Source organism: Hemiscyllium ocellatum (genome assembly GCF_020745735.1).
Source record: "Hemiscyllium ocellatum isolate sHemOce1 chromosome 27 unlocalized genomic scaffold, sHemOce1.pat.X.cur. SUPER_27_unloc_7, whole genome shotgun sequence".
Lineage (NCBI taxonomy): Eukaryota > Metazoa > Chordata > Chondrichthyes > Orectolobiformes > Hemiscylliidae > Hemiscyllium > Hemiscyllium ocellatum.
In genome coordinates, this window is record NW_026867516.1 from 7,503 (window position 1) to 25,476 (window position 17,974).

The window sequence follows — 17,974 nt, forward strand, 5'->3', positions numbered from 1 at the left end:
AGGGTTGTTGGTTTCCTTGGATGTAGAGAAGGGATTTGACTGGGTGGAGTGGCCATTTCCTTTTTTTTAATACCCTGGAGTGGTTTAGTCGAGGTGAAATTTTTCTAGATGGGTAACAGTCCTTTACAGTGGTCCTTTATCAGCGATTCTCACCAATGGTGTAAGGTCCAGTAATTTTAGCATGGTCCTGCCACAAGCCTCTTATGTATTGGAGAGCTATGGCAGGAGTACTAGAGAGGATCTTGGGGACCAGAGGTAAGGTTGACTTGGTCTCTCTCCTCCTGGGGTTGACAAACCTATCTTCCCGAGATGTGCATGGGTGAAAGTTTTTAATATCCTCACTTTTGTGCAAGGAAGAATATTCTGATGTGCTGGGTGTCTGCGAAACCCCCTCCCCTGGTGTCTGTCAGGGTGGCACAAGTTAATTATGGAACACATTGCTTTGGACATTCTCACAAATATGGTGCACCAAAAAACAGAATTTTTAAAAGACATGGCAGTCCTTTTTGAATTACCTGGAAGCAGATTTGTCTGCCATTTTAATTAAGGCCTTTGTGTAGCCGTGTCGGTTTGGTATACTGAACTCTATGCCCTGACAGGAAGAATTTCAAACAAGTGTTCGGGTAATAATTGATGTTCTTGAAGATTGAAAGCTAAGGTCTTATTACACTGAGCATATTATTTATTGATCTGTAGTGAGTATAATTTTGATATGTTTTGTGGAGTAGTATAGTAGTTGGTTTACTGTTGTTATTGTTGTTAGAATGTTATTTTCCTATTTTATAGCTTTATAATTTTGAAAAAGGTTGCAATAAAAGTATTTTTAAAATGTCTAATGCTTTGTGCCTGTGACATTGTTCTCAGTCATGGACAGATTCCCTATCACCACCAAGCCCCATGAATCAATATCTAATTAAGGAAACTACAAACATCCAGATAAGTAGAGAAACAGCAGCTGTATTTAAGAGGCAGAAGATGAGGTGTTCTTCTGCCAGGCGTCAGGTGGTTAGAGTTTGGTGGTGGAGGAGAGAGAGTTAAAGTGATTGGCCACAGAACAGTGGAGTCATTTAGTTTCAGCATCCCAGAGCTGGTCTCTAAAATGTTCTGCAAGTTGGCCTCCATTCTCCACAATGTAGAGGAGACCAAGTAGAGAACTGGGCACATAAATGAATCTTAGAAATAAGTTGTATAAATCTTAATCTGCCAGAGTTATTTTCTGAAAAAGTTTCATTAAATTGGGTAACTGCATGAAACAGTTTGTTGGTCAGACTTGAATCATCACCCTCAGATGAGAGAATGCCATTGATAGCAGTGAACAGCTCTTTTTGTTAAAAAGCACAAGTTGTTGATTTATTTCCACAACTTACTGGTATTCACACCTGCACAGTCAATGTCAAACTCTGACATCAGAAATGAAATATCATTAATTTTGTCTTACAATAATACAACAAACAAATTAATAGCACACAGTGGATAGAAAGTCTGATTAATGTGAAATAAAATTTGATCAAAAGAATGTAAAATTGAGATGAGAGATAACAAATGGGGGAAGGGCAGAAGGTAAGAAATGCAGCATCATAGAAGGTGTTCCTCCAGGGAGTGTATTTTACCAACTACAACTGCTCAATATAAACAAACACTCTGACATGATCCTCCGGTTTTAATGTAAACCATACCCCCATACAGTAGGTACCATTTAAATAAGTTAATAGATACAAGCCTTGAGTAAATCCAGCCTCCAGCCGGACCCCCCGCTTCTTGGAGCTCGGACCTTCCTCCAGCTCCGGGGGGTTGTTGAGCTCCTGGGCTCCGGCCGCCGCCGAAGAAGCCGCGGGCGCCGGCTCTCTCTCCTCCACCGCCGACAGTTTTAATTTGTTTTCCCGTTCACCCGATAACCGTCACCTCTTGTTTGAAAAGTTCCGACTTTAATGTGAAATGTATTTTAAAGGTATTTTCTGAGGTAAACGATGCCTGTCTGCCCCCCTCCCTCCGTCAGAAACCGCAGCCTCGCGCCGCCATCTTTGTTTCTCTTCTCCTTTCCGTCTCCTTCAGTGACGCGCGTCATCCGCGCCTCCTCCAATCAGAGCGCACGTTACTCCATCTGACCAATAGCGGCCGCGTTTGCGTCTCGTGTTGTCCCACCCTCTGCAATCTCTCTCTCCGATTGGTCGGTACTGACCACAAGCTTTGGGATTGGTGGGGAATGTCACAAGCGGCTCAGTGTATCCGCCCTTTTCATTCATTCAACAGCAGCTGACCCAATTTACTGCAACGGGCTCTGGGGCTATAGCGGTAGTGTCACATATTCAGGGGCAAGATGTGATTTTTAACGATTTGAACTATGGCACCTCCACATCCATTCATTCAACCGAAGAGGACTCAATTTAGTGTAATGGGCTCTGAGGGTATAATATTTGTATCCCATGTTGAGAAGAAACCTCTCCCCATTCATTCAATAAAAGAGGACCTATTTGCTGCAGAGGGTTTTATTTTATGATGCAGTGGTAGTGTCCCAATCTTCGAGCCCTGAAATCCCACTGCTATGAGGATGCGTGGTAACACATTTTTTAGTCATAAGTCACATGACACCAGGTTCTAGTCCAGCAGGTTTGTTTGGAAGATCTTACAGAAATATATTAAATTCTGAAAGAAATACAAATAGGATGTTGCACTGGAAGGTGAGACTATGATAAGACCGCGTGGCCTCAAGATTAGAGGAAGCAGGTTTAAAACTGAACTGAAAAGAAACTTCTTCACCCAGAGGGTTGTTAATATATGGAATTCCTTGCCCAGGGAAGTATTTGACATTACTTCAGCAATCACTAGAAGCAGTAGATATTTTTTTCAAAAACGTAAAAGAATTAAGGGATCAGGTGAAAACGCAGGTCAGTGGAGTATACTCCACGAAAAGATGATTCATGATTTTATTGAGTGGTGAAGCAGACTCGAAGGGCCAGAAGGCCGACTCTTGCTCCTAGTTCTATGTTGAAATCACAAGCTTTTGGAGTGTAGTCACTTCAGCAGATGAAGTCATGAAAAAACAAGTGCAGGGAAGAGAATTTAGATAAATGAAAGACAGAGCAGCTCAATGGTCAATTATTTACTCCCATTCCTATTTATGATGATCTTACTACACAGCAAGTTGTGTGTTTTCCAAACATGAATTTTATTTCCATTGTTTAAAAATAAATATTTAAGATGAACAGTTTGTTTTTCCTCACTTGGACATGTTGTGACCCACAATTTATATAGCACTGTCGATATCATAGGAACAATTCATAAATTAGATTTGTCATTGAGTCACTCAAGTAGATACTAGAAAGGAGAAAAAAATCCCAACATGTGCAGGATGCTGACGAAAAGTCAGCAACCTGAAATGGTAACAGGAGCAAGTGAACAGGAAACTCATCCTCTGACGTCCACTACAGTACCTTGTACTATTCTTCACTGAACACTGCAATTGCTTTCCTTTTCAGTTTAATGATCCACCTCTATTTTGAATACCGTAATTGAATCTGACTCCAACACACTCTCTGGCAGACAGTTCCAGAGATCAAAGTATTTTCAATCATGAATGAAGTAAGTTTTGGATCCGTCCCAAAGACAATTCCGATGGACTTTTGCTTCCAAACATTTACACTAAGTTCTTGTTATGAACACATTTATAACTTAGTAGGTTTATTCAAATTTTATCACATATTGGGATAGCACACTGCTATGCATTGCTACCTCACAGCATAAGGGACCCAAGTTCAATTCCAGCCTCAGGTAACTGTCTGTGTGGAGTTTGCATGTTTTCCCTGTCTGCACAGGTTTCCTTCCACAGTCCAAAGAGGGGCTTCGGTACATCTGTGTGGACCTCCTCCAGTTAACTGAGGGCAATGAGGCACTGTGAGGATCAGTAGATCAGACAATCAGTCAGCAAGTTCTCTCCGGGAGACTTGTCTCAAGAAAGGCAGCGGTTTCTTATCTCATCCATTCTCCTACCCTCCACAAACTCCACACAGACAGTTGCCCCAAGGGTGGAATTGATCCTTGGTTCCTGGTGCCATGAGGCAGCAGTGCTAATCACTGAGTCACCATGCCACCCCTGAGTCACCATGGGGTTGCAGTCCAACCGAAAACAAATACAGTGCACCAACTCTCCCACTGCACCCACTGTCAGGAGAATCTGTCCTGGGGGGGACTCACAGCAGTGTCAGTGGAGGAATCCGCTTGTTGTGAGCGCTGGTGCCCCCACTGGTGCTTCCGCAAGTTGCGGGAAAACGTAAACCTCTTCCCGCACTCAGGGCAGCTGAAGGGCCTCTCCCCGGTGTGGACTCACTGGTGCTTCAGCAGAGCGGAGGAATCGCTGAAGGCCTTCCTGCACTCGGGACAGCTGAATGGCCTCTCCCCTGTGTGGACCCGCTGGTGGGTCAGTAGTGTGGAGGAGCGGGTAAAGCCCTTCCCGCACTCTGGGCAGGAGAACGGCTTCTCTCCGGTGTGAATGCGCTGGTGCCTAAGCAGGGCAGAGGAATTGCTGAAGGCCTTCCCGCACTCGGGGCAGCTGAATGGCCTCGCCCCTGTGTAGACCTGCCGGTGGGCCACGAGGTTAGAGGAAACAGCAAAACCCTTCCCGCACTCGGGGCAGGAGAACGGTCTCTCGCGGGTGTGGATCCGCTGGTGGGTCAGCAGGTTGGAGGGCTGGGTAAAGCACTTTCCACACTGAAGGCAGGAGTACGGCCTCTCCCCAGTGTGGACTCGCTGGTGCCTCAGCAGGTGGGAAGACCTACTGAAGGCCATCCTGCACTCAGAGCAGCTAAAGGGCTTCTCACCCGTGTGGACCCGCAGATGGGTCGGAAGAGCGGGTGAAGCCCGTCCTGCACTCAGGGCACAAGAACGGCCTTTTCCCGATGTGGACCCACTGGTGCCTCAGCAGGGTAGAGGAATCACTGAAGGTCTTCCCGCACTCAGGGCAGCTGAATGGCCTCTCCCCTCTGTGGACCCATTGGTGCTTCAGCAGGTCCGAGGATTTGCTGAAGGCCTTCCCACACTCCGAGCAGGGGAAGGGCCTTTCCCCAGCGTGGACGCGCTGGTGGGCCACCAGGTGGGAGGAGTAGGTGAAGCCCTTCCCACACTCAGGGCAGGAGAATGGCTTCTCCCCAGTGTGGACTCGGCCGTGGTCCAGCAGGTGGGAGGAGCAGGTAAAGCCTTTCCCGCACTCGGGGCAGGAGAATGGCCTCTCCCCGGTGTGACTTCGCCGATGAATCTCCAGGACAGATGGGGCATGGAAGCCTGTCCCGCAGTCGCAACACTTCCACGGTTTCTCCACAGTGTGGGATTCCTCTGGTTTCACCATGGCCGCAGCTACAGACCCGTGTACGGCCCCTGCCCACAGTAAATTCCTCTTTCCTGGCTGTATAACTGTTTCAGGCTTTACACACAGTGTGCTGTAACAGTACAGACTCTCATTCAGTCCCGCTGATGCTGAAAATGGTCTGAAACAGGAACCAAAATGTTTTGCTCCTTCTCACAGAATCATAGTTGAAAATCGTGGAGGTCCCGATGGATTGAGTGACTGTCAGACATTGATGTGAAAGTGGGGACTGCAGACGCTGGAGAGGAGTTGAAAAGTGCGGTGCTGGAACAGCACAGCAGGTCAGGCAGCATCCAAACAGCAGGAGAATCGACAATTCAGGCATAGGCCCTTCATCTGTTGATTTTTAAACTTCAGTCTTCAGATCTTCAAATACTCTGGAAAAAGAGATTACAAAAGTCATCACGCTCAGGCCAGGGTAGAAATTCAGAACAAGCTCCTCCACTTTCTGCAGAACATTTTTTTCTTTTGCTGTTCCACAAAATTGAAAGCATCCCACTCTCTCTCCTCCTACTCCATTCTCACTCCGCTCAAATTAATTCTCCTGAAGTTGCTGATTCAGGATCTTACAGGGACAGAAAAAGCAAAAACGTCAGGACTGACATCCGAGAATTTTGGATAACACCACGTGAAAGTTAATATCTTTCAGGATATTGTTGAGAGTGAGCAATCTGATTTTGGGAAGCAAAAGAAGTGTAAATTCAGGTTGAACCTGCAATACAGCTTCTTGATAAAAAGAAAAACAGACATGAATTGGTTATCGTCCCTGTGGTGGGTGGTGGGGGGTGGTGGTATGTGGTGGGTGGAATGAGACATCAAGACATTGACACAGACAACCCGAGGGAAACTAAACATACGGACATGGCAAATGTTCGTGGCAAGCCAGAGTCAGATTTACAGCACAGAACAGCCCCTTCGGGCCATCCAGATATCCTGGCCTAATCTAGTCCCATTTGCCAGCACTTACCCGTATCCCTCTAAACCTTTCCTATTCATATACCTATCCAGATGCCTTTTAAATGTCATAGCTGTATCAACATCCACCACTTCCTCTGGCAGCTCATTCCTTCCACACACCACTCTCTGCATGAAAAGGTTACTCCTTAAGACCCTTTCAAATCTTGCCCTCCTCCACTCTAAACCTTTTGCCCTTTGGTTCTGGACTCTCTCACCCAGGGAAATGTCCTTGTCTATTTACCCTATCCATGCCTCTCATGATTTTATTAATGACTCTCAGTCACCCCTCAGCCTCTGGTGCACAAGGAAATACAGCCCAGCCCATTCACCTCAAACCCTGACAACATCGTTTTAAATGTGTTCTGAACCCTTTGAAGTTTCACAACATCATTCTGATAGGAGCGAGACCAGAATTACACACAATATTCCAAGTGGTCTACCCAATGTCCTATCAGCCACAACATAGTGGGCAGCACGGTGGCACAGTGGTTAGCACTGCTGCCTCACAGCGCCTGTAGACCCGGGTTCAATTCCCGACTCAGGCGACTGACTGTGTGGAGTTTGCACATTCTCCCCGTGTCTGCGTGGGTTTCCTCCGGGTGCTCCGGTTTCCTCCCACAGTCCAAAGATGTGCGGGTCAGGTGAATTGGACAAGCTAAATTGCCCGTAGTGTTAGGTAAGGGGTAAATGTATGGGTGGGTTGCGCTTCGGCGGGTCGGTGTGGACTTGTTGGGCCGAAGGGCCTGTTTCCACACTGTAAGTCTAAGTCTAATCTAAAAATAACTTCCCAACTCTTATCCTCAGTCAGAGGATTGGGAAAGTTTTCAAAACCCACAAAAAGACAACCAGGAAAGAATGCAGGGACAAACCAAATTTGAGGGTCAGCTTGGAAGCGTCAATGAGAAAATGGCGCACTGGGTTTATTGTTACCCGTTCTTCTTGAGTACGTATACGTATTTCTCTTCTGCCCATCGCAGTTCCTCTGTGCTGCAATGTGTGGTGCCTTGTTGAATTAATCTCCTGATGCAGCTTCGTTTGTGGGTGTTGGGATGATTGCTTCTGTAGTTAAGTATTTGATCTGTGTGTATTGTTTCCTGTAGACGCTAGTTTGAAGTTCCCCTTAACTGTTCGCTCTACTGTGACATCTAGGAATGGCACTTTGTTGTTCTCCTCTTCAAACCAGGAGCTCCCCTCAGGCCCACAGTCTCACTACCTGGAACACCACTATACAGACTAGTCAAAGGACTCCAGTGAAGACTAAAAAATTGAGTAGAAGATTCACGCCACTCCATTCACTCCACCCAAGAATTCCTGAACACCAAACACCAAAGGTAGAAGAGGATGAAATAATGCTGTCCTTTGACATACAGCCCTGTTCATATTGTTAGGACAGAAATTTGTCCTTGCGTGTTCATTTAGAGGAGAGACCACAGACTCTCAATTAGTTGGCACAAGCAGGTTGTTTATTTCGCAGAATCGTAGCTGATTACAGTGAAATACATGCTTTCACTGGAGAAGGTGCACATTCTGTTTTTCCCCCAGAAATCCACACTTGATATATTTTTTGCTAAGCTACGTAACTACTCGCACACGTGATCTCTCGCACACAAAGCGTCTCCTGTGACAGAGCTCATTCGGCCTTGGCAAATATCCACGAGACGGTTCCAGTCTGGTAAACAACAGCTCAGCCACCTGTTATGGCCTTGGCAGCTACGCTGAGAAGAGCCTGCCATTGTGCTGCCTGACCTTGGTAGCTGTCTACGAGACAGTTTCAGTCTCGTAAACAGCAGTCCAGCTGCACAGGCAGTTTCGGTCAGCAGTCCAAACAACCGCTCCGCAGCGCCCCCCGATTCCCCAAGCAGTAACTACAACTCTACCCTCCCTAGGCCTATTAGATATACATCCCAACATTCCCTCCCTTGGCCTCTACTGAGGCCACATCAACCCATACCGCTACAAACGCAATGTCGCACGGCAACCGGGGCCGGGTGTGTCGGTGGACGCCCCCCAAACGTCCCTTTGGCTTCTCCGAACACGTTATCTCAACCAGGCCGACCGGTTCTAGGGACACATTAGTTCAGGGTGAAGGGGTCCCTAAGCAGCATACCGCTACAAAACAAGCAACAAGCGAAAATTAACAATTAGTAGGCAATTCTAGGTTATTTCTTTTAAAGAAAACAACTAAAAAAAAGCTATCTCAAAACTAACAAAACGATAAAAAACACAGTGAAACTGAGCATGATAACAAAAGGAAGAGAACCAGGGAAAACACAAAGTGGATGAGTTAGGATGCCTGCAGAATCTTCATTCTGTTTTCCAAAGAACATCTAATTGTACAACGACTCATTAAAATCGGTCATATTATATCATGACATCCTAAAATAATTTTAAACTACTGAAATCGTGTCAAATCTTTTGTAATAGGATTCAATGAGCTCTCCTTCCTTCCCAAAGGATTGTTGTTAAGTCGGTTCTGGAAGCTGCCACAAAACTGGCATTTTCATCTGTCCAAAATACTGTGAATACAATGTACTGAGTGCACGATTTTCCTTCTATCAAGCTGCTTTGCCAGCCAGAAACTTAATCAGATTCCCGACACGGATGCATAGGCCAGGGATCTGCTAAAGCCACATGACCACAGGCCACTATTCTGAAGGCCAATGCACGACTGTGCCTGTCTTAGGTTGTTCCTCGCTCGAGGAATCTTACCCATTACTGGCTAACCAGTCTTCTTCACTGACCAACAAAAACCCACATCCATTTCACAGACGTTAAGGATGGACACGGGCAGTGGCAACTGGCTTATTACTGTGATCAGTGGCTTTCGAGACCAATCGAAGCCATTTAGGAATACCAGATGATGGCTAGGAATCTCTTGGGTGAACAATAGTTTCTTGAGTCTTGAGGCATATAGCAATTCACAATCTCTAACTGCAGCATAAAAGCACAAATTTATCTGTTGCAAATTTAAACGGGAAAAATATACAACTAGGGGGTCCTTGGACCACAGCCCTCACATTCTGAGGCCCTAAAGGAGAAGGATTAGAAATGAGTGACACAGTTATAAAGCAAAATCATATATTGTCCCGTGTTTCTCTCTCAGGCATAGCTCCTCCATTCCCTCTGGTTTCGATCCTGTAATCTTTCCTTGGGGTGCCCCCATCACAGGCTCCACCAGCACCGCTGCCTGGTATGCGGGTGGGGGTCATCCTTTCCCGTCAGGGCACGGTCAATCGGTCGTGTCACAAGCTTCCTGATACATGGTATACAACAACCACCACAGGTAATAAAGATAGCAACAGAGATGCATAAACCAAGGGCCAGCTGTCCCAGCACAGTTCCCTATCTACCGAATGTACTATTCAGCCAATCTATGACTGGGTTGTTAACCCCTGACTGCTCAGAAATGATGCCAGTTGTTGTCCCCCTCCCCGTCGTTATCAAAATCATAAGCGGAATGGCTCTTTCTTCCCTTTATAGATCAGGACACTCCCGCCTAAAATGCCCTATCCTTCCACAATAATGGCATCCTGCCTGTGGAGACCTTCATCTCTGCCCCTGTCGCTCAAACCCTCTACCAAATGCTCCTCCTTGTCTCTCCCTATCCCCTTTCCTCTCTGCCCTCCATGCTGTCACCCGCTGCTCCGGTTGCTCACTCTTGGTTCCATTCTTCTCCTAATTACCTCATCAACCGCAGCGACCGTCATTTTCGCCTTCTGCTTCTGTCTCTCGTCCTCTCTCTTTACAAACACTTTCTGTGCCTCTCCTAACAATTCATCTAATGGGTTTTTCCCACTCCACCCTTCTATCTTCTGTATCTTTCCCTGTCCAGCATCCCCATATAAGTCCCCTCTCTTCCCCAGTAAATAGTATATTCAAAATAGCCATTAACTCAGCCCACATATACAGACTGGGCCTCAAAAATAGATCAATTTGTTCTGACAATCCTACCGGATTCTCAACCAGGACCGTCATTTCCTTTTAGATGTTCCGACCTCCCCACTGGTGAGGGGGACACACACAAACCCAATCTCCTTGTCCCCTATTGGTACTTCCCGAAGGGGACAAGTCGTTACGTTCTTCCCTTTTTCTTTATTTTAAGAAATATTGCAATGTTCCTAGCTTCCCATAACTTCAAACACCAATTTATCAATTCATGCTTGACTAACTTTAAAGCCTGTTCCTAACTTGTAAACATATTTATATATTTACGTCCATTTATTCAGTATTCAATATTTAAAATGTAAAATTCATACAGTTCCCAATTTTGAAATCCACTGTAATCACCCAGTTTTAGTCCCCTAATTTAGATCCAAAATTAGTTTTCTTAAGTACTCCTGACCAATCATTACTCAATTACAATACTATAGGTCGTAAAATAATCAGAGCTGTCTTACAAGAATTTGCCAATTCAAGTTAAAAAAAAACTTCTAATGCATGAACAATGGCCGAATCCAAGGTCACAGATAATAACCATGGAAGTTTTCGTTTTTACGACAACCTCCTGTTGAACTGAAACTTCAACTGTCCTCCATACATTGCTTTTATGAAAAGATAAAAGAGATTAGTTAGAATCGGATAGTAAGGCAGTCATGACTTTTAAAAGAACAGAAGTCATCAACCTTAAAAAAAAATCATGTTAAGTTTCCATAAAAATCACATTTAAAACAGTCCTGGAACTCAAGCTCCAGGGAATAAAACTTACACATTCAATCACCAACAAAAAAATGTGCATTCAAACCAAATCACAAAGGGTTAAACTTTCTGTCAGTTGTACAGCTCTTTTCACTCACTCACTCTCTCTCTCCTCAGGCTGCTGGGACAGATCGGCTCGCTCTCTCTCTCTTCGCTGGCTGCTGCGAGTCTCCTTACCCCTAACCCTTATTTCTCGCAATCCTTTTTCTCTATCCTTCTCTCTTGCTTTCTCTTCCCTTTTCTCTGTTTCTCTCCCCTTTGTCTTTATTACCTTCTGTCTCTCTTTATCTATCTCCCTCTTTCTCTCTTTTTCTCTCTCTCTCTCACTCTCTTCCTGTGTCGGTCTCTCTGTATCTCTGTTTCTGTCTGTCTCTGTCCTCTGTCTCTCTCCTTACCCAATGCCCCTCACTTCTAGGAATTTTAAGGTCTGTGCTACGGGATCCTCGTTACCACCGAGTTCCACGCGTCTCCCGCGTTTATTAATTCCAAGTTCCACGTGATACCCCCACCCCTCCACGCAGGAGAATTTTAAAAATACGTGGAGAATTTTAATGTCAAAGGCTCTCATTACTTCCAAGTTTTACACTACTTTAGATTAAAAAAAAATGACTTACCAGCCAAGATTCTGTGCCTCTGTGGCCCGGTTAAATCAATTTGGGTTGGTGAGGATCAGAAAGCAGACAAGAACTAACTCAAAAATTAACTACTGGAAGTTTTAGATGTAACAGGCACTTCCATACCTTAATAAGATTCGGCGCCGAAGGTTGTCTGCTAACCGGTCTGCCAACTGTTATCTCTTTCCTCCCCGCGTTGGGAGTCACCAAATGTTAGGATGGAATTTGTCCTTGCATGTTCGTTTTAGGAGGAGAGACAACAGATGCTCAATTGTTTGGCACAAGCAGGCTTTATTGCAGAATCGTAGCTGATACAGTGAATCACCATGCATTCACTGGAGAAGGCGCGTTCTGCCTTCCCCTCCCAAATCTGCTCCTGATATACTCTTTGCTAAGCAGAGCTTCGCGGAGCTACTAAGCATTGCCTTATTAGGACATTTCGCGTTTGCTAGGCGTTTCCTGTTATTGAGCTCATTTGGGCGTTGGCAGCTGAGCTGGCCACGTAAGCAACAGTTTCGATTTCCCAAGTAGCAGCTACAGCTACAGTTTCAATTCCCCAAACAGCAGCTATAGCTCCACCCTCCCTTGACCTATTTTATCCTAACAGTACCCAGGGATGTGTAGGATTGGGTAATTTAGCATGGCCAATCGACCCTAACCTACACATCCCTGGGTACTATGGGTAATTTAGCATGGCCAATCCACCCTTAGTGTAGGATTGGCCAGGCTAAATTGTCCTATACTATCCAGGGATGTGCAGGTTTGGGTGGCCTGGCCGTGCTAAATTACATAGTGTTTGGGATGTGCAGGTTAGGGGGCATTGGCCGTGCTAAATTACCCATAGTGCCTAGGGCTGTGCAGGTTAGGGGGCATTGGCCGTGCTAAATTACCCATAGTGCCTAGGGCTGTGCAGGTTAGGGGGCATTGGCCGTGCTAAATTACCCATAGTGCCTAGGGCTGTGCAGGTTAGGGGGCATTGGCCGTGCTAAATTACCCATAGTGCCCAGGGATGTGTAGGCTAGGTGGGTTAGTCAATGGGAATTGCAGGGTTACGGGCAGAGGTCTGGGTGAGGGAGGGTTGGTGTGGGTTGGATGGGCTGAAGGGCCTGCTCCTACACTGCAGGGGTTCTAAGCGTGAGATGAGGTGCTTGACGGAAACGATGGGGAAGAGGCAGTGAAAACACAACGAGACCGTTTGAAAGTGGGAGCATGACAGGAGGGGTGGGTAAATGGGATGTGGTGAGGGAGGGGGCTTAGGAGAGAAAGAGACACAGAAAGAGAGGGTCACACACAGATACAACTGGTGAAAGTGGGGAAGATTGTGATAGGTTCAGATAAGGTGGAGGAAGAAAAGCTGTTCCCTATTCACTGATAGTGACAAGGTCAGGGGCGGCCTGAAGTTCAGGGGTTTGAGCAGGAGAGAGAGGGGAAAACAGAGGAAAAACAGGTTTACCCAGCAAGCAGCAATATGCTGGAATCCGCTGTCACCTCAGAGAGACAGACAGACGCAGAGGCAGACGCAGAGACACAGACAGAGAGAGCCAGAGACAGAGCCAGAGAGACAGAGACGGGGAGGTAATCAGATGAATGGCCTCCCTGTGCTGTGAGATCCAAAAGGAGCACGCGAGCAGCTGCCCCAGTGTTTCTGGCGGTCTGAGGCATCTCCCCCTCGCCCCATTACCGGTACCGCTCTCCCGTCCCATTGGCACCCTCCCGGTGAACGGCCCACTCTCCCACTGCACTCAAGCTGCCCCTTCCCCCCACCCCGGGGCCTGGAAGAGGACGGAACAGCCCGTTCCGGAGCGGGGCTCGGGAACGCTGCCCATGTCCGCGAGGTCCTTTCCGAGAAAGGAAACAAAAAGGACAACAGACAGGGGACCACCCGCATCAACGGGAATGACAACATTTCACCCTCAGACAAGGCCTTGTCAAGAGATGTACAGCACGGAAACAGACCCTTCGGTCTAACCCGTCCATACCGACCAAATATCCCAACCCAAACTAGTCCCACCTGCCAGCACCCGGCTCATATCCCTCCAAACCCTTCCTATTCATATACCCATCCAAATGCCTCTTAAATGTTGTAATTGTACCAGCCTCCACCACATCCTCTGGCAGCTCATTCCGTACACACACCACCTTCTGTATGAAAAAGTTGCCCTGTAGGTCTCTTTTATATCTTCCCCTCTCACCCTAAACCTATGCCCTCTAGTTCTGGATTCCCCAACCCCAGGGAAAAGACTTTGCCTATTTATCCTATCCATGCCGGTCATAATTTTGTAAACCTCTATAAGGTCATCCCTCAGCCTCCGACGCTCCAGGGAAAACAGCCCCAGCCTGTTCAGCCTCTCCCTGTAGCTCAGATCCTCCAACCCTGGCAACATCCTTGTCAATCTTTTCTGAACCATTCCAAGTTTCGCAACAGCGGGGAGACCCAGAAATAGAAAAGACTGAAGGGGGAAGTCAGCGGTTAATCTTTTGAAGAGGTTACAAAGGAGAGACCTCTGTCTGCAGCGGGAATGACCCCCACAGTAGCAGGTCGAGGTGGATGGCATTTAAGGAGAAGCTGGATACAGACGTCAGGGAGAAAGGAACTGAAGGGAATGCTGCTGTAAGGGAAATCAAGTGTGAGCAAGTGAAGGGGAGGTGCGTAGAGGCTCACATGGGTCAGAAATACTGAGAGAGACCAGTTGAGCTGAAGGACCTGACTGGAGACTCAATGGGACAGAGAGTGAAATCTTGGATCCACCTGCAAGAGAAGGAGAAACACGTGATTTACCTTCCAGGATTAAGCAAGTCCCGCAGATTCTGCAGATCACTTTATTGGTCACAGCACTGAGTATAGGGGTTGGGGTCTGGACAGGACGTTGGTTAGGCCACTTTTGGAATACACAGGAACCTCGATTATCCAAAGGACACATGCAGGGTGTATTTCAGTCGCTTGACGATTAGATCCCTTACAGTGTGGAAACAGGCCCAACCAGTCCACACTGAGCCTCCGAAGAGTAACCCACCCAGACCCATTTCCCTCTGACTAATATACCTAACACGACGGGCAATTTAGCATGGCCAATTCACCCTGACCTGCACATCTTTGGACTGTGGGACGGAACCGGAGCACTAGGAGGAAACCCACGCAGACGCGGGGAGAATGTGCAAACTCCACACAGTCTGTCGCCTGAGGCAGGAATGAAACCTGGGTCCCTGGTACTGTGAGGTAGCAGCGCTAACCACTGAGCCACCGTGCTGGTTCATCTAATTCTGGATAATCGAAGTTTCTCTGTATTATGTGCACTTCTGGTCTATCGGAAGGATGCTCCCCCGTGTGGACCCACTGGTGGATCTGGAGGCCGGACGAATGGGGGAAGCCCTTGCCGCAGACCAGGCAGGTGAAGGGCCGCTACCCAGTGTGGACCCGCTGGTGGGCCAGCAGGTTGAACGAGCGGGTGAAGCTCTTGCCGCAGACCGAGCAGCTGAACGGCCTCTCCCCGGTGTGGACCCGCTGGTGGGCCAGCAGGTCGGACGAGCGGGTAAAGCTCTTGCCGCAGACCGAGCAGGTGAACGGCCTCTCCCCGGTGTGGACCTGCTGGTGCCGCAGCAGGTCGGACGAGTGAGGGAAGCCCTTGCCGCAGACGGAGCAGGTGAAGGGCCGCTCCCCGGTGTGGACCTGCCGGTGCTGCAGCAGGGTGGACGAGTGAGGGAAGCCCTTGCCACAGACTGAGCAGGTGAAGCGCCGCTCCCCAGTGTGGACCCGCTGGTGGGCCAGCAGGTTGAACGAGCGGGTAAAGCTCTTGCCGCACACCGAGCAGGTGAAGGGCCGCTCCCCGGTGTGGACCCGCTGGTGCCGCAGCAGGTGCGACGAGCGGGTGAAGCCCTTGCCGCAGATGGAGCAGGTGAAGGGCCGCTCCCCGGTGTGGAGCCGCTCGTGGGTCAGCAGGTTGGACGAGCGGGAAAAGCTCTTGCCGCAGACCGAGCAGCTGAACGGCCTCTCCCCGGTGTGGACCCGCTGGTGGGTTAGCAGGTCGGACGAGCGGGTAAAGCTCTTGCCGCAGACCGAGCAGCTGAACGGCCTATCCCCGGTGTGGACCCGCTGGTGGGTTAGCAGGTCGGACGAGCGGGCGAAGCCCTTGTCGCAGACGGAGCAGGTGAAGGGCCGCTTCCTGGTGTGGACCCGCTGGTGGGACTTCAGTTTCACCGACTTAGTGAAGGCCTTCCCGCACTCGGAGCAGGTGAAGGCCCCCTCCCCGGTGTGGATCCGCTGGTGGGTCAGCAGGGTGGACGATTGGGTAAAGCTCTTGCTGCAGACGGAGCAGCTGAACGGCCTCTCCCCGGTGTGGACCCGCTGGTGTGAGAACAGGGTGGACGACTGGGTGAAGCCCTTGCCGCAGACGGAGCAGGTGAAGGGCCTCTCCCCGGTGTGGACCTGCTGGTGCCGCAGCAGGGTGGACGAGTCGCCGAAGCCCTTCCCGCACTCGGAGCAGGCGAACGGCCTCTCCCCGGTGTGGAGCCGCTGGTGGGTCAGCAGGATGGACAGCCGGGTGAAGCCCTTCCCGCACACCGAGCAGGTGAAGGGCTGCTCCCCGGTGTGGACCCGCTGGTGGGTCAGCAGGGTGGACGAGTCGCTGAAGCCCTTCCCGCACACCGAGCAGCTGAACGGCCTCTCCCCGGTGTGGACACGGCGGTGGATCTCCAGCTTGGAGGGGGAGCGGAATCCTTTCCCGCAATCCCCACACTTCCACGGTTTCTCCATGGCGCGTGGAATGCCTCCTGAGACTTCCTTTCCCCACAGTGGGCAAACTGGCTCAGGCACGTGCCCCTGTGGTTCAGGTAAAGACGATACTTTAAGAGCCTACTGAAGCAGACAAAAACGTTCAAAGAATTTGCCCCTTCTGGACTGAAAGAGGGACGTCTCTCCTGTCCCACGAATCAAGGGGCTCTGTCAGACCTTCACATGGTACTCCGTTGGGGAGCTCTACCTGCAAAGCTGCTCTTCTCATATCCTGTGAAAAGGGGATTACAAAAGTCATTGCTGCCTGCACATGACAGGAATTCAGAACAGATCATTCTAGTTTCTAGATTAGACTAGATTAGATTAGACTTACAGTGTGGAAACAGGCCCTTCGGCCCAACAAGTCCACACCGACCCGCCGAAGCGAAACCCACCCATACCCTTACATTTACCCCTTACCTAACACTACGGGCAATTTAGCATGGCCAATTCACCTGACCCGCACATCTTTGGACTGTGGGAGGAAACCGGAGCACCCGAGGAAACCCACACAGACACGGGGAGAATGTGCAAACTCCACACAGTCAGTCGCCTGAGGCGGGAATTGAACCCAGGTCCCTGGTGCTGTGAGGCAGCAGTGCTAACCACTGTGCCACCGTGCCACCAAGTTTCTGTAGAACTTCCCTAAAACAATCAAGTTACAATATGCAGATGCCAGTGTTGGGCTGGGGTGTACAAAGGTAAAAAAAAAAATCACACATCACCAGGTTGTAGTCCATTAGATTTGTTTAGAAGTTTGAACTTTCAGAGCTCTGCACCTTCATCAGGTAGCTAGTAAAACCTCCAGGCGAAAAAGACAGCAGATGCTGGTGAGCAGGGTGTTGCTGGAAAAGCGCAGCAGGTCAGGCAGCATCCGAGGAACAGGAGATTCGACCTTTTTAGGCATAAGCCCTGAAGAAAGGCTCTGGCCCAAATCGTCGAATCTCCTGTTCCTTGGATGCTGCCTGACCTGCTGAGCTTTTCCAGCAACACATTTTCAGCTCTGATCTCCAGCATCTGCAGACCTCATTTTCTCCGATAACCTAGAGTTGTGTGAATTTTAACTTTAAAAAGTGTTGCAAATCTCACACACACACACACACACACACACACACTTTTCTTCAATTCTCACTCTGCTGTTTCTGATATCACCCATCCCCCAGTATTGTCCAGAAAGGGACTTATTACCTAAAAAAGCTGTAAATCTCCATCCCACACACTCTTTAACTCTTGCTGTACCTAATATCCCACCTCCCCCCCATGCTCCAGCAAGATCTGACTGATGCTCATTGACTGAGCCACACTCACCTCTTCCTGGCCACAGGGACCCTCCAGACCAACATAACATCAGCTTCCCTTAACCCCCCACCGCAACGGCGCATGTGCAGGAGCAACCGGTCACGTGAATCGACGGACCGCCGTCGTCACAAAGGCCGCGCGTTGATTGGACGGAGCGCCCGCCCGTGCGGCGTTCCAGCCTTTCCCATTGGTCCAACGCGCCGCGCTGGTCTTTGTGACGCCCACGTGACCTCTCTCCCTTCCCCTCGAAACGGGGAGGCATGACCAATGGGGTGCCTTGGAGGA

General features: G+C 48.8%; 2 pseudogenes; both read right to left on the reverse strand.

Annotated features, from left to right (window-relative positions):
* Positions 1-1,693: 1,693 nt before the first annotated feature.
* LOC132808560 (zinc finger protein 3-like) lies at positions 1,694-4,782 on the reverse strand (annotated as a pseudogene).
* A 2,972-nt stretch (positions 4,783-7,754) lies between these two features.
* On the reverse strand, positions 7,755-17,760 carry LOC132808546 (zinc finger protein 229-like; annotated as a pseudogene).
* Between the last annotated feature and the right edge of the window lie 214 nt (positions 17,761-17,974).